This window comes from Strix aluco, chromosome 4, assembly GCF_031877795.1.
Source record: "Strix aluco isolate bStrAlu1 chromosome 4, bStrAlu1.hap1, whole genome shotgun sequence".
In the NCBI taxonomy this organism is placed as follows: Eukaryota; Metazoa; Chordata; class Aves; order Strigiformes; family Strigidae; genus Strix; species Strix aluco.
The window spans coordinates 26,664,936-26,676,949 of NC_133934.1; the positions used below are offsets into that span (position 1 = coordinate 26,664,936).

At 42.1% G+C, this 12,014-nt stretch overlaps 1 protein-coding gene across 6 annotated transcripts in view; it reads right to left on the reverse strand.

Annotated features, from left to right (window-relative positions):
• Window positions 1-12,014, reverse strand: part of RBM47 (RNA binding motif protein 47) — an 82,105-nt gene that overhangs the window by 17,956 nt on the left and 52,135 nt on the right. Inside the window, exon 1 of one of the 6 annotated variants that reach the window (XM_074822386.1) lies at window positions 3,722-3,790. The exons of the other annotated variants lie outside the window; for them this stretch is intronic. The gene's annotated coding sequence lies outside the window, so the exon portion shown is untranslated. Of the gene's footprint in view, window positions 1-3,721; window positions 3,791-12,014 lie in introns of those variants that run through there. 6 annotated transcript variants of the gene reach the window in all.

Below are 12,014 nucleotides of genomic sequence, written 5' to 3' on the forward strand. Positions count from 1 at the left end.
CACCACCAACACCTAGAGTATCCTACCAACACAGTTGTTATTTTCCCTGCTTCTTCAATGTGAATTCTGGCAATGCAATGCAATGAGTGTTTCTTGAGTGTTTTTATGCTACTGCAGTGCCAAACCAACCATCTCAGCTTAACCACTTCTGAAGGAAGTTTGGGTAAGTGAAAACCAGTCTCCTCCCTTATTTTATAATGCACTTTGCTGCAAGTCATTCAGAACTTTGTCCCAACAACTTGTGTAACCCATGTGTTGTACTGTTTGCCCCAGCTCTATCTTTTTAACCCAGTCCAACTCAAAATAATTCTGTAACTCTCAGATGTTTTGATACAACGAGTAGCTGGCTGAGGCTGAAGTTATTATCCTGCAAGATATTGAAGCCGCATGTTGAGGAAAGCTGAGAAGATGAGAGATGGGTTGTGTAATTGTTCTTATCAGCTTTCCAAATCAGGAAACAGCACAACCCTTCCCTTCTTCCCAAATTCCCATATTTCAATCTAGTCAACAAAGTCTATTATTACCATGGTCAGACGGGAAAATGCGTGACATATAAAGTTCAATGTAGTCACTGGGTATGTAACAAGTCTTTCCTATTCTGCATGAGCTGTAGTTGATGGGAAACTTTTTGTGGTGTTAGTTTACCGTGTTTAACACAGTTAAACAGTGTTCTCTGTATAGATGCTGGCACAGGTAAGTGTGTCCTCCTCATTAACTGTCTGCTTTAAAAAGCATTCTTTCTAGGAAAGGAAGAAGTGTTTCATTCAGTGTGGACTAGGAGCTTGCAATCTTTTGCCATAGGAAAGACAGGAGAAACAATCTTCTGCAACTGAAAATCAAAACCACAACTAGAGTCATCTGTTAATTATTACACAAGAAAGATAAGACATTCTACCTGTTTCACTCCTTGCCTCTTCGAAGAAAAATCTTATAAATGAACACGGTGATTTAATTTGATCATTGAAAATGTCTGTGAAAAGCTTTGCTGAACCTGGGAAGTAGGGACATGTGTGCACGTGCCTGTGATTTTTCTCTGTTATTGTAATGCAGAACACTCTTATCTATCTGTCTGTCTGTTAATCTGTCTACGTAAACATTACAATAACATGTTCCACCCTATGGTGCAACCAAGAGTATCTAAAAAAGTTCATAAACTATGGTTCCCTTTTCAGCCTTTCTGATTTAACTTTTTCAGTTAACTTATCTGGAGATCCCAGAGTGGAACATCCTGCCTGTTCACACCAGCTCTACTCACTTAGTCAATTTTTTAACAATAAAAATAGCTTAAGACTTTTCAGTTCACACTAATCTTATGCACTGTTTTTATTGCAACACACTCAGTTTTGTGTTCACTGTGTGAATGCCACAACAACGGGGGGCCCCACCGGCAACTCCGCTTTCAGCAGGGGTAGGGTTTTCAGGGAAAGCTGAAAGTGGCCCAATGTGTTCCCTCCCCTTCAGGTCACAGAAATGAAAATCAACATAAAGCAAACCGCAGTTGGGATGTGAATGTTCACTCCTGAAGGTACATTAAACTCAAAGCATTTGGCTTAGTCAGTGGCTGGGTGTTGTGTTTTTTTTTTTTTTCCTTTTGTGCACTGACATTTGACCCCTTTTATAATATGCACCTTGCACCACTGAAACCCAGTTAGTTATTTATTAAACTCAGGTACCAATGGCTGACTTGTACATATCATGCTTTTAACTGCCTGGCGTTGCCCCTGTGCAGAGGAGAGGGGGATGAAAGGCAATCATCTTTGCTGTGAAATTCTGTCATATCGGCAGAAAGGAGCTGCAAAGTGCAGCAATTTGTACCTAACCTCTGATCTAAGAAGTTTGTACAAACCTTTGAACCTTGGATTCAAATTGAGAAACAAGGTTTACAAGTACAAGGAAGAGATTTCCAGCGCTCGTTACCTGTGCCCAGGGTTAATATTATAAATTAAGAAAAAATGTTTAACCAAGGCTGCGACTCTCTCAGGAGGCACCATTCCTGTGCTGGGTTAATTCAAGACAATTTAAGTCTACTGAAATTACAGCTCAGTTGGAAATACCTAGGATTGGTAATGAAATTTTTGTGCACTTCAAAAAAGGAGTGGGATTTGAGACAGATGTCATTTGAAATTAATGTTTTGCTGACCTTAACTGGGACTTTTTTTTAAATTAAAAGCTGAAGAAAGAAGACAAGCAACATTTAATTCAGTAACATTTCTTCAGCAAAGGATGAAGCTGAAATGCAGAATTGAATAGAAATTATTAAAAAGAGTAGCAAAATGGCTCCTCCTTTGTTAACTTTATTTTTAATATTTATTTTTATCCAACACATTATCTAATCTCAGTTATACAGTGCAGAACCATATGAGAAACCCATGGAAAAATAACCAAACCAACAACATTACAACAAGCTCTTGATAGATGGTCATATGGCCTTGTCTTCACGATAAAAGACATGTGTTGCAGTTCTGTTAGATTAACCATGTTAATTTAATTAAAAAGCTCTCTCAACTCTTTCAGACACTGGCAAGGTCTTTGGTGCAACATCATCAACTAACACCAAGATGTGCCTCTGTGGACTGTGTTGGGTGTGAAGGCCTTCAGAGATCAGCTGTGATAATACAATTGAGAAAGACACCCTTTCTGCAACCCAGCCTGTCAGGCCACGGAGCATTGCAAGGGATGGCAGTAAAGTTGTGCCGTGACATCCCTCACACGCTCTGAGCACTGGATGTCATCCATGGCAAGCTTGGGTGTGCAAAGGGTGAAGGAGCACTTAACACGCACATTTTGAAGCATGGCTTCAAGCCCATCTAGCTCAGGATGGGACACCATTATACACAACAGCTGCATCTGGTCCATATGTGAATAAATGATTTCGCCATTGGTTTTAATTAAACTTTACTTGCAACAACTATATTACCATTTTTTTTAAAAAAAATTTAAAGTGTTTTTATCAAGATTTAAGTTCAAACTTCACTATTGTTATCAGCGCTGACACTAGTAAAGCAATAAATGAGTAAATAAATAAATAAGGGTGAACAGATTAATGTTATGTGTCCTATGTCATATACAAGCCTTAAATGTTTCACATGCTGCTTAAGAATGTGAATAGAATAATATCAGAACTTGATTCTCTTAAAATGCTATTAAATATTCAGGTTGCAGGACAAAGAATATAGACTCATTTGTATTAATAACAATTGCATATATCTTGCTTGCTCCAACCTCCTAGCCACCTTCAATCTACAAGCCCCAAATTTTGTACCTAAAGTTGATAATCCACTTTTTAAAGCTTGATTTTTTTATGTCAATCTCTTGAAAAAGCAGAACAAAATATCAGGCAGCACAGACAATGGCAGAAACAGCCCAATTGAAAACACAGCATAAAGTGGTTGTAAATGGCTACCTTTCACTTCATTAATTTAAGATAGTAGAAGAAACATCTCTCAGACCCGATTTTATTTGCTTTCCTCTGTCTAAAATATCATTGGTTTAGTTTTCACCATTCTGACATTCGCTTTGCGATTTGCTATGCAAATTCTTTTAGATATTCACAAGTTGAGCTTAGAAGTAGTTGCTTTCTTCTCAAACAACTCTTTAGGACCCTCTAAATGAAGACAAAACCCAAAGCCGATACCTTGACAATGACATACTTTTGGTCTCAACTCCCTGATAAATGAAAACCAGATAAAAAGCCCTACAGAGCAAACAAGATTTCCCTTACCTCTCCGGTCCCACGATCGAAGTGTGACAGGTTAAGAGGACTTGTGCCTTTGCCCGAGCAACCTTTCTTCCTAATGGCAAGAGCTGTGTAACCTGGTTATACAGTTTATGCATCTCTTTATTGGCCAGCGAGCGTTAGCCATTTAAATTCCTTGGGAGTCATTTGTTAAGGGCTCTTAGGCTGAGGCTAAGTGGGTGGGACAGGAGGGAGAGGGGATGTTAGCGCTGCCAGATGCAGAGAGCTCTCCAAAGCGGTTTGAAGATTAATAGAAAACCATCTGCAATGAAAGGATCTTTGGAGGAAGGGCTGGGTCCAACCTTCAGGGAAGCACAGGAAACAGAAACCAGGACATTTTTGCAGGGAAGAGGAATTTGAAGAGAAAGATTTCATTCAAAATTCAAAACTTGGAAAAAAGGGAGTGAAACATGTACAAACAACTCCTTCCTAGCACAAGGTGTTGTGCAAATAGCTTGAGTTACTCACAACAGATAAGATAAGAAAAGGGCATATTTTGCTTAACAGCATGAGTTTTTTCAGTGAAATTTTTGTTTTTCTTTGTATGTGTCTGACAAAATTATTTCAGGCTGCGCTGAATCAATCTTTGGTTGTAAGAAAAAAAATGGTCTGCAGCTCCTGGAGCAACAGGTAGGTTTACTGATCTCAGCAGTGGCGGGATAGTAGGAATAACAGCCTGTGCCACATAGCCGGTGTGCACTCTTTCAGCGGCAAACACGGAAACTCAAACGTGTTTGCTCGTAAGAAAAAAAAGAGCCTGGTGCAGAAGTAAAAGCACAGGGGTGGTAAAACATGATTCATGACAGCAGAAATGGTCTGTACATAACAACGGAGCATTAGGCCCCGGGAGCACTTAGGCAAAGCAAACAACACACCTTCTCAAGCAGCCAAGAGGAGGAACCACACCGAAACACTCTTTGGATGACGGATTTGCCCAGTCGGCCAGCAGTGTGCGCAACCAGCTGGTGGGAGAAGAGGGAGCAGGGCATGCCCTGGGAGACGACTAATTTCTGGGAAAGGACACTGCCTGGAGAAGGTGAAAAGCAAACAGCATATTGCAGAAGCAAAGCAACCACAGCTTTCAATCATTTCTCAGGTTTTTTTACTGGCATAGCCAATCTCAGGGCATCCTAGTGTGAAAGAAGTGTCTTAACCTCTCAATGACAAACTATGCACAGGGGTGGATTCTGCAAAGGAAGCACTGTCGGTTTGTATCAGATGGTCCTACATAATAATTAGTTCTCGCCCTCCAAGTGGTTTAACCTGGGCATGTAAAACTTAATCACAGAATCACAGAATCATCTAGGTTGGAAAGGACCTTGAAGACCATCTACTCCAACCATTAACCTAGCACTGACAGTTCCCAACTACACCATTTTCCTCAGCACTATGTTGACCCAACTCTTAAACACCTCCAGGGATGGGGACTCCTCCACCTCCCTGGGCAGCCCAGGGAGACATCCTTACACTTCAGAGTCAGAGGCTGGTCAATAGAGAAGAGGGGTAGGGGAGTCAGTGGGTGTAGAGATAAGAGCTCTAAAATTAGAAGGTGCCAAGTTAGAGAAATGTGGAGGGTGGCAAAGGCTGGCAAAAGAAGCATCTCTGTGGCAATTTCTGAGAGTGAACAGGAAGGATAGCTGTTCTACTTATACCACAAACCCAGAGCGTGATCGCAATCACTCTGTTCTGGCTTTTTTACTTGTTTATCCACAGTACTGAGGCTGTGGTGTGTTAGGCAGTGTACAAACACACCTGCAGCCCAGATCCTGGTCCCAAAATGCCTGCAGCCCCTCTACTGTACAAGTCTTTCATCTTCAGAATTCCTCTCTGCAAATGTTAACTCATTAGCTACGAGAGCTGCAGAGAAGCAGGTATTGCTCTACAGGCAGGGAAGCTGCAACATGGAAATTAAGTGGTTTGCCCAAAACTATGGAAGGAATCAGTCTCAAATTTGCGGATAAAATCTAGGAGATTCTGCCAAAATTAGATCCATGCCCAAATCCCACTGATCTACATAGGGAAGTGAGTGTAAAATTAGCTGGTATAAACTTGCAAAACTCCCCTACCCCAGATTAATTGATTTTTTTAAAGTCCGTATCCTTCTCTTTACTTTCCGTTTTTCTGTTGGAAAACAAACTGAACTTTTAACCATATGCATTGTAAAGTGAATCCTATCAGCTACAATCATGCATGTACTTGAACACACAGGGAAGACTATTCTGGTGTAAGTGGAATGAAAAAACACCGATGCTAGTGAGCCGATGGGCTCTTTTTTAGGAGGCTCTTCAACATACTATGACAATTAGGCTCATGTAGGGTGGCCGCTCAAACACTTGACTTTCATTTTATACTTTCACTTTTAGCTCCAGCTTGTTAGTTTCCAAGTTGTGCCCCCATTACTGTTTAAAGCAGTGAACATCAGCAGATAAAGCTGCTGCAGGGTATTCTGAGGTGTTAGCATCCCCAATGGCAGAATTTGAAAATACATTAATTTGTCCTGCAGGCTGTGCTTTTATAGGGAATATAAGAAGGTTGGGCAGAATACTGCAAGTGTGTCCCCCAGCTTTCCCTAGCGTTAGGCACCTAATTCCCTTCAGCTTCAAGCACACCGTGTCCATAATCATTACATGACTTTTTATATGCCTCTTTATGATGAGCCTGGAATCATGAGGGAGATACACCTAAGGCAGAGTGGAAAAGTGTTAAGGGCAGAGCCATCCAAGCAGCAGGGAGGATGGGTTCTGTACATGCACACAGCCTCCTCTCCTCATACAGCATCCACTGTGCTGGTGTAAGGTTATAATCACATCTTCTCTCCTAATGTACAGCTTGACTGCAACAATGAAGTGTTACCATCCATCACAATAATACCATAAATATCTAGTTGCTTCCTCTTTTTGATAATTGACAGTTAAGCAGGGGCCAAATCCTAAGAGATGTAAAAGAGAACAGTGCAGAGTCCATCCAAACCAGTCCATGCCTATGTTTCCCATAGATCTTCCATTTCCTTTTATTCTTTCCTGTAGTGGGATTACAGATGAAAGGTTTTTCCTAAATAATTGTTCTCCTGAATACAGTGATAGAAAAGGCTGGACATTTGAAGAAAAAAAGTGAGATTCACTGTAACGTGCTAGTTCCTATCAGATGGGGACCTGCTCCCTGACACAGAAAAGGCTTTCAAGGAGATGGTGCGCTTTGCCTCAGCTGGCTCTCTTCTACAAGCAGGCACATGATCTGGCCTCTGCTGATTGGGTGCACTGGGCTCCTCCATACAATGACAAGCATTAACAAAACATTGGTTCTACTCTCTGAGATTTTTACAAAGACCCAAATGCTTTGGGAGATCCACAGGCTGATCGCAGACTCATCATTTTATTGGGGTGGGATTATTCTCTGGATGAGAGTGAGTATTTTTGATGATTGTGGTAGGAAATTGGTTTTCAGGAGATATTTCAGGGTGGCAGCTTGGCATTGTGTGACAGTACAGACACATGAGCAAGTGAAAGGAGAAGGAAGAGTAAGGAATGAGCTGTAGGTTGGCTTTATGGTTATATTTGGTCTTCAAAAACTACGGAGAGACTGTAATGGAATGAGAAGGGAATGTGCCAAGTGAAATATTTCACCAAAAGGATACATGAATTTCAGAGTGACCTGCAAGGTCTCTGATCTCAATCTCAGAAAGTCTGTACAGTTTATCAGTGTATTCACACATAAGCCTATCCTCAGCCACAATACAGCCACAAAAACTAGGATCTTATAATGTAACAGCCTCTTTTTCCTTTTCTTTCTCAACAAAACCACTTTGTGTTTGGTGGAACAGGTTCCCACATGTTTGTAGAACCATTTTATTGCCTATTGAATGTTTAAAGAGACAACACCACTTTATTTAAATTAATAACATGTTATTTTACACCTGTTCTTACACAATATGAGTTAATACAGCACAATTTATCATTTTCTGGTTTTCATAAGTTATTGCAGACCAAAAACTGGGGAGATTCTTTAGAGAACACACAGTCTGTACCACAAGACTCTTGTTTTTTTACAGGTGGATAGTATACAACAAACACACATATAATTATATATCTCAGAACAGCTTTACTATATAGTCTCAAGAATTTTTCAGACATTCAGTATTCAGGCACCCAGGTAGACACTTGGAGAAAACATCTTTCCAAATTATTTCACACCGAAGACCTTCCCATGCGTAACCTATGTAAGCGCTTTGACCTTTATCTTGCCACATCATGGAGGATTCCCAGTAAACGCCCTTATGGACTGCTCTGCCAGCCACATCCCCCATCCCAGCATGAAGAGGACAAAGTCACAGCCCTGAAGGTGGAGTCCTACCACTGGGAAATTTGGCCAAGGACACCTTGGGCTTTCCCCTTTTGTTTTTCAATCTTAGGCTTCTCTTGTTCATGGGCAGTGAGAGTTGCCTTGATAACCTTAACAGTCACTAGACAGAGGTTTTGTTGCATTTTTAGCAAACACTTTAATTGTCATTCTGCAATGAAAGTCAGCACAAAGGATCACCCTGGAGGGTAGGCTCAGTTTCCCCATGTGCAATTTTGTGCTTTCATTTAAACCTGAAAGCTGGTTTTGGGTTCCAAAATGTAAGAATACAAACACTGCATAAACCCATGGAGTGCAATAGATTTTAATTAGCACATAAAAAAAGAAGGAAACCAGCAACCCCCATAGGTTTTTTTTATATAGGCACAGCCATTACATTTCTGTGGCATGTTTGCTTTCCATTAAAATAAATACAGGGTGGGTTCTGGATAGACATATCTACAAGGGAGGTTAATACAATGATTGCTCTTCAGTCTCTGGGTAAATAAAACACTCTATGGGAAAACGGTTTAGCCCTCACTAGCCTGATGTGGCTGCTCAAGACCAGTGTTTCACACCACAGTCTCACAAACATGTTAAACTGGTGCTGCCAACGTAAGGTCCTGCTCCATCCTTCCCACAGCTACCCCATGCAGCCTTCGCTTGTGCTGCCACAAGCATCTGTGTGGCTGCACCCTGCACACACACTACCTGAACACCTGTGTTGGCAGCAGGGAAGAAGAAGGTGGGACCAGTCCTTCTGCCAGCATTGCTGGCTTAAAGCATTTGTCAAATCACCAACACTGAGCAAATTTGTGGGAAAACAAGAGAAAGATTTCTTTTTAAGCCTGCTGAATCTAGTTTCACAGCAGAGCTCCCACTCTGGTGAAGCCGATGAGATTTCGCAACGGGGTAGATAGGAGCCTTTCTGTAACACCAAGGAGCTCACTGAGCCATCCAGAGAGATCAGAGGGTAGAATAGCAAACTCTTTAAAAGTTACTCTTTGAAAGTTTGGATGTGGCCAGTGAATTTTAGTGCTGCAGGTATCGAGAGGCTAAAGGTACTGGAGGAATCAAGGAAGGAGGTGCAGCATGGTGGTGTGAGCTCCAACAGGTCACTGAAAAGCACCTGGTGGCCACCTTCTGTGGCTAGCAGGGATATCCAGCCAGCACAAGCCAACCATGTGCCAATCAATTTTGATAATTAAAAGGTTCCCAGCAAATAACATTCTTGCTGGTTCCCCCTGGGACCTTCTTGCAAACAAGAGCACCACAGGGCTTTGTGATACATGGTCACAAGAGGGAGGATAAAGACCTCCAGACTTATATTCACAGGAGAGTGAATAGGCTTCCAAAACAGGGTTATGAAAATAAGCGTGGTTAGCACACATAACCCTTGTTTCCTTTCTTCCAGCAATTGCTCTGCCCTTTTACAGGTTGCATAGAATGTAAGTATATTAAGTGAAAGAGCTTTTCCTCCAGCCAACAGGCATCATCTCTTGTTAGGGCATAAGCTTTTCTATTTTAGTTCTTCTTATTGAAAATAAGACAATGAGCATCACTCAGAAATTGTTTGTAAAAAGAGGTTATCAGATAAGGGAACTGACACAGTTTCCTTCAGGAAAACAAAATTATTTTTCTGCCTCCCAGTAACATGAAGGAAAAATTTAGACTTGAGGAGACTGAATGAGCTGCAGGGACATTTGCCATATCCATTAACTCTTGTGTCTCTTACATTACATTTTGCTACACATTCACAACTTCCATGTCTCAGAACATTGATTTCTTGTCAGAATTAGAAAATGCAGATTTTCATGGTGTTGGCAGAGTCTGAACTGCCATCCACAGAAAAGGGATTATTACTAAAGAAATCTGTGTTAAGCAGACTAAGCTTTATACCAGTCCTATGCTGTCAGACTACCTGGGATGGGACTTTACATGGTAAAAAGCTGCTGTGACTGAGTCACCCGTTGGCGGTGCGTGCTGCCGGGAGTCGGGAGCAGTGTCACATCTCTTGGCCCATTGCCCTGCCTCAGCGCAGTGCACTTTGTCCCCACGACCCAGCATGGATTTGCCCGTGCCGTCACATGCTCTCGCCTTACCTAACCTCACCCCAGTGCCACGGCTCCTCCTCTGCCATTGTTTGCATCCTGTCTGCTCCACTCCACTGCTGACCTACGCTATGGGCAGGCAGGATCTGGGCTGCAAACCTGCCTTTAGCTGAGCTTTCTTCTCAGCAGCCAGCATTATACCAGAAACCAGCTGCCAAGACGCTGCTACTGAGCCACTGTGGCTTGCTCTGGTTTTGTGTTCGTTTAAGCTATGCAACCAAAAGGACTTTGCTGCCAGTCTAAGATGTGCTTCCACAGCAGGGGAAACAGGATGGGTTTGCCTGTCATTCCATCAAACATGTTATCTACAGCACAGGCAAGCCCTAGAGCTACGTCTATACCGAGCCACTTGCACGGTGCAGAAACACAAGCCTCACATAAGCAGCTCTTGGTATGAACTTTGCAACCTTGTAAAATCACCCACTGTAACCAAAAACACTTAAGTAGTAAAAGGGCACTTTCACCTCCGCTGCTGTACCTGGGCTGGGGCCCACCACTGGTGCAGGGCTCTCAGGCATCATCCCCCCTCCCCGACTGCCAGAGCTGCCTTGTACTGTGGGATAGAGCCGGCCTAATTAGACCTGGAAGTGCTCAAGAGCTGTGTTAATGGGCAGCTCTCAGTAATCACAGGAAGGTGATTTTTTTTACAGGACTACACTTCTGCTATAAAACACTTCTCTCTCAAAGAAAGACCTCAGAGCACTGTTGACATAACTTACCTCTATAGATATTTGACAAGATAAAACAGGCAAAGTGTCTGTGACTTCAAGGACCACAATAGCTGAAATGTTTAGGAATGAGAAGAATGGTCTGAATGGCTGTAATTATTAAATCCATTAGTTAAATTGCTCTTTCCCTTCCTCAGTAAAGAAAATATTTTTACAGTGACCTAGGATCTGCTTGCTCTTGAGCCACTGACAACACCTAAGTGGGAAGTATATCTCATTCAGGACGCACCTAAGCTACACACTTCCTATCTCTAGGGGAAGGCTTGTATTTTCAAGAGGACATTTCCAAACTGGCAATAACTAAACCCTTAAGTTCAGACTCAGAAGCTGCATGAAAACGTCCTGAGACAGGAAGATCCTTTTACTTTGGCTAAAGGAGTTGGAGACACAGAATGAACTCTTCTAAGCAGTATTCCCACTCTCAGCTCTGCTCTATTTGTGTCTCCTTTCTTTTCTGCAGAGTGGATGCATGTAGATCCTGGGACTGCCCAGGGTAGGCACTGTGGGCAAGTCCACCTTGTTCTGAGGTGAAGGAGAAGACTTCAGCTAAAAGATTGTCTGTTGTGCTGCCTTTGGGTCCAGGGAAGAGACCTCAGCATATTTCATTTGTTAGCAGAGATGTAACCGATGGGAACTACTGTCCTCAACTGTTGGGCATAAATAATGCTCACCATGCACCTGAGATGTTAGCTGTTTGCAAGGAGGCATCTGCAGTTAAACAGGAAATTGCAGTTTGTCAGAGGGTTAACCCACTGACAAATTACCCTAACCCTGCAGATACTCCCTTTTTTTGAAAAAACAGTTAAAAATTTCTCAGGAACTTTAAAAGGTCAGTGACTTTACCCTTTTCAAAAACATGCAAGGTAAACTCCTAAAGGAAGCACATTTAATTGGTGGGAATACATAGAGTTTGCATTTTAAAGGTAAGCATGTTACCAAATACCAGAGACAGAGCTGCTACAGTCTCTGTGAAGCTAAAATGGTTGAAATGTGACCTTTCTAGGGTTGTGTCCTGTCTTCAGAGCACCACTGGAGGTAAGTAGAGACCTACGTTTGAGGACACTGTCTTTCCTTCTACATTGCTGGAGATTATTCCAAAAGAAA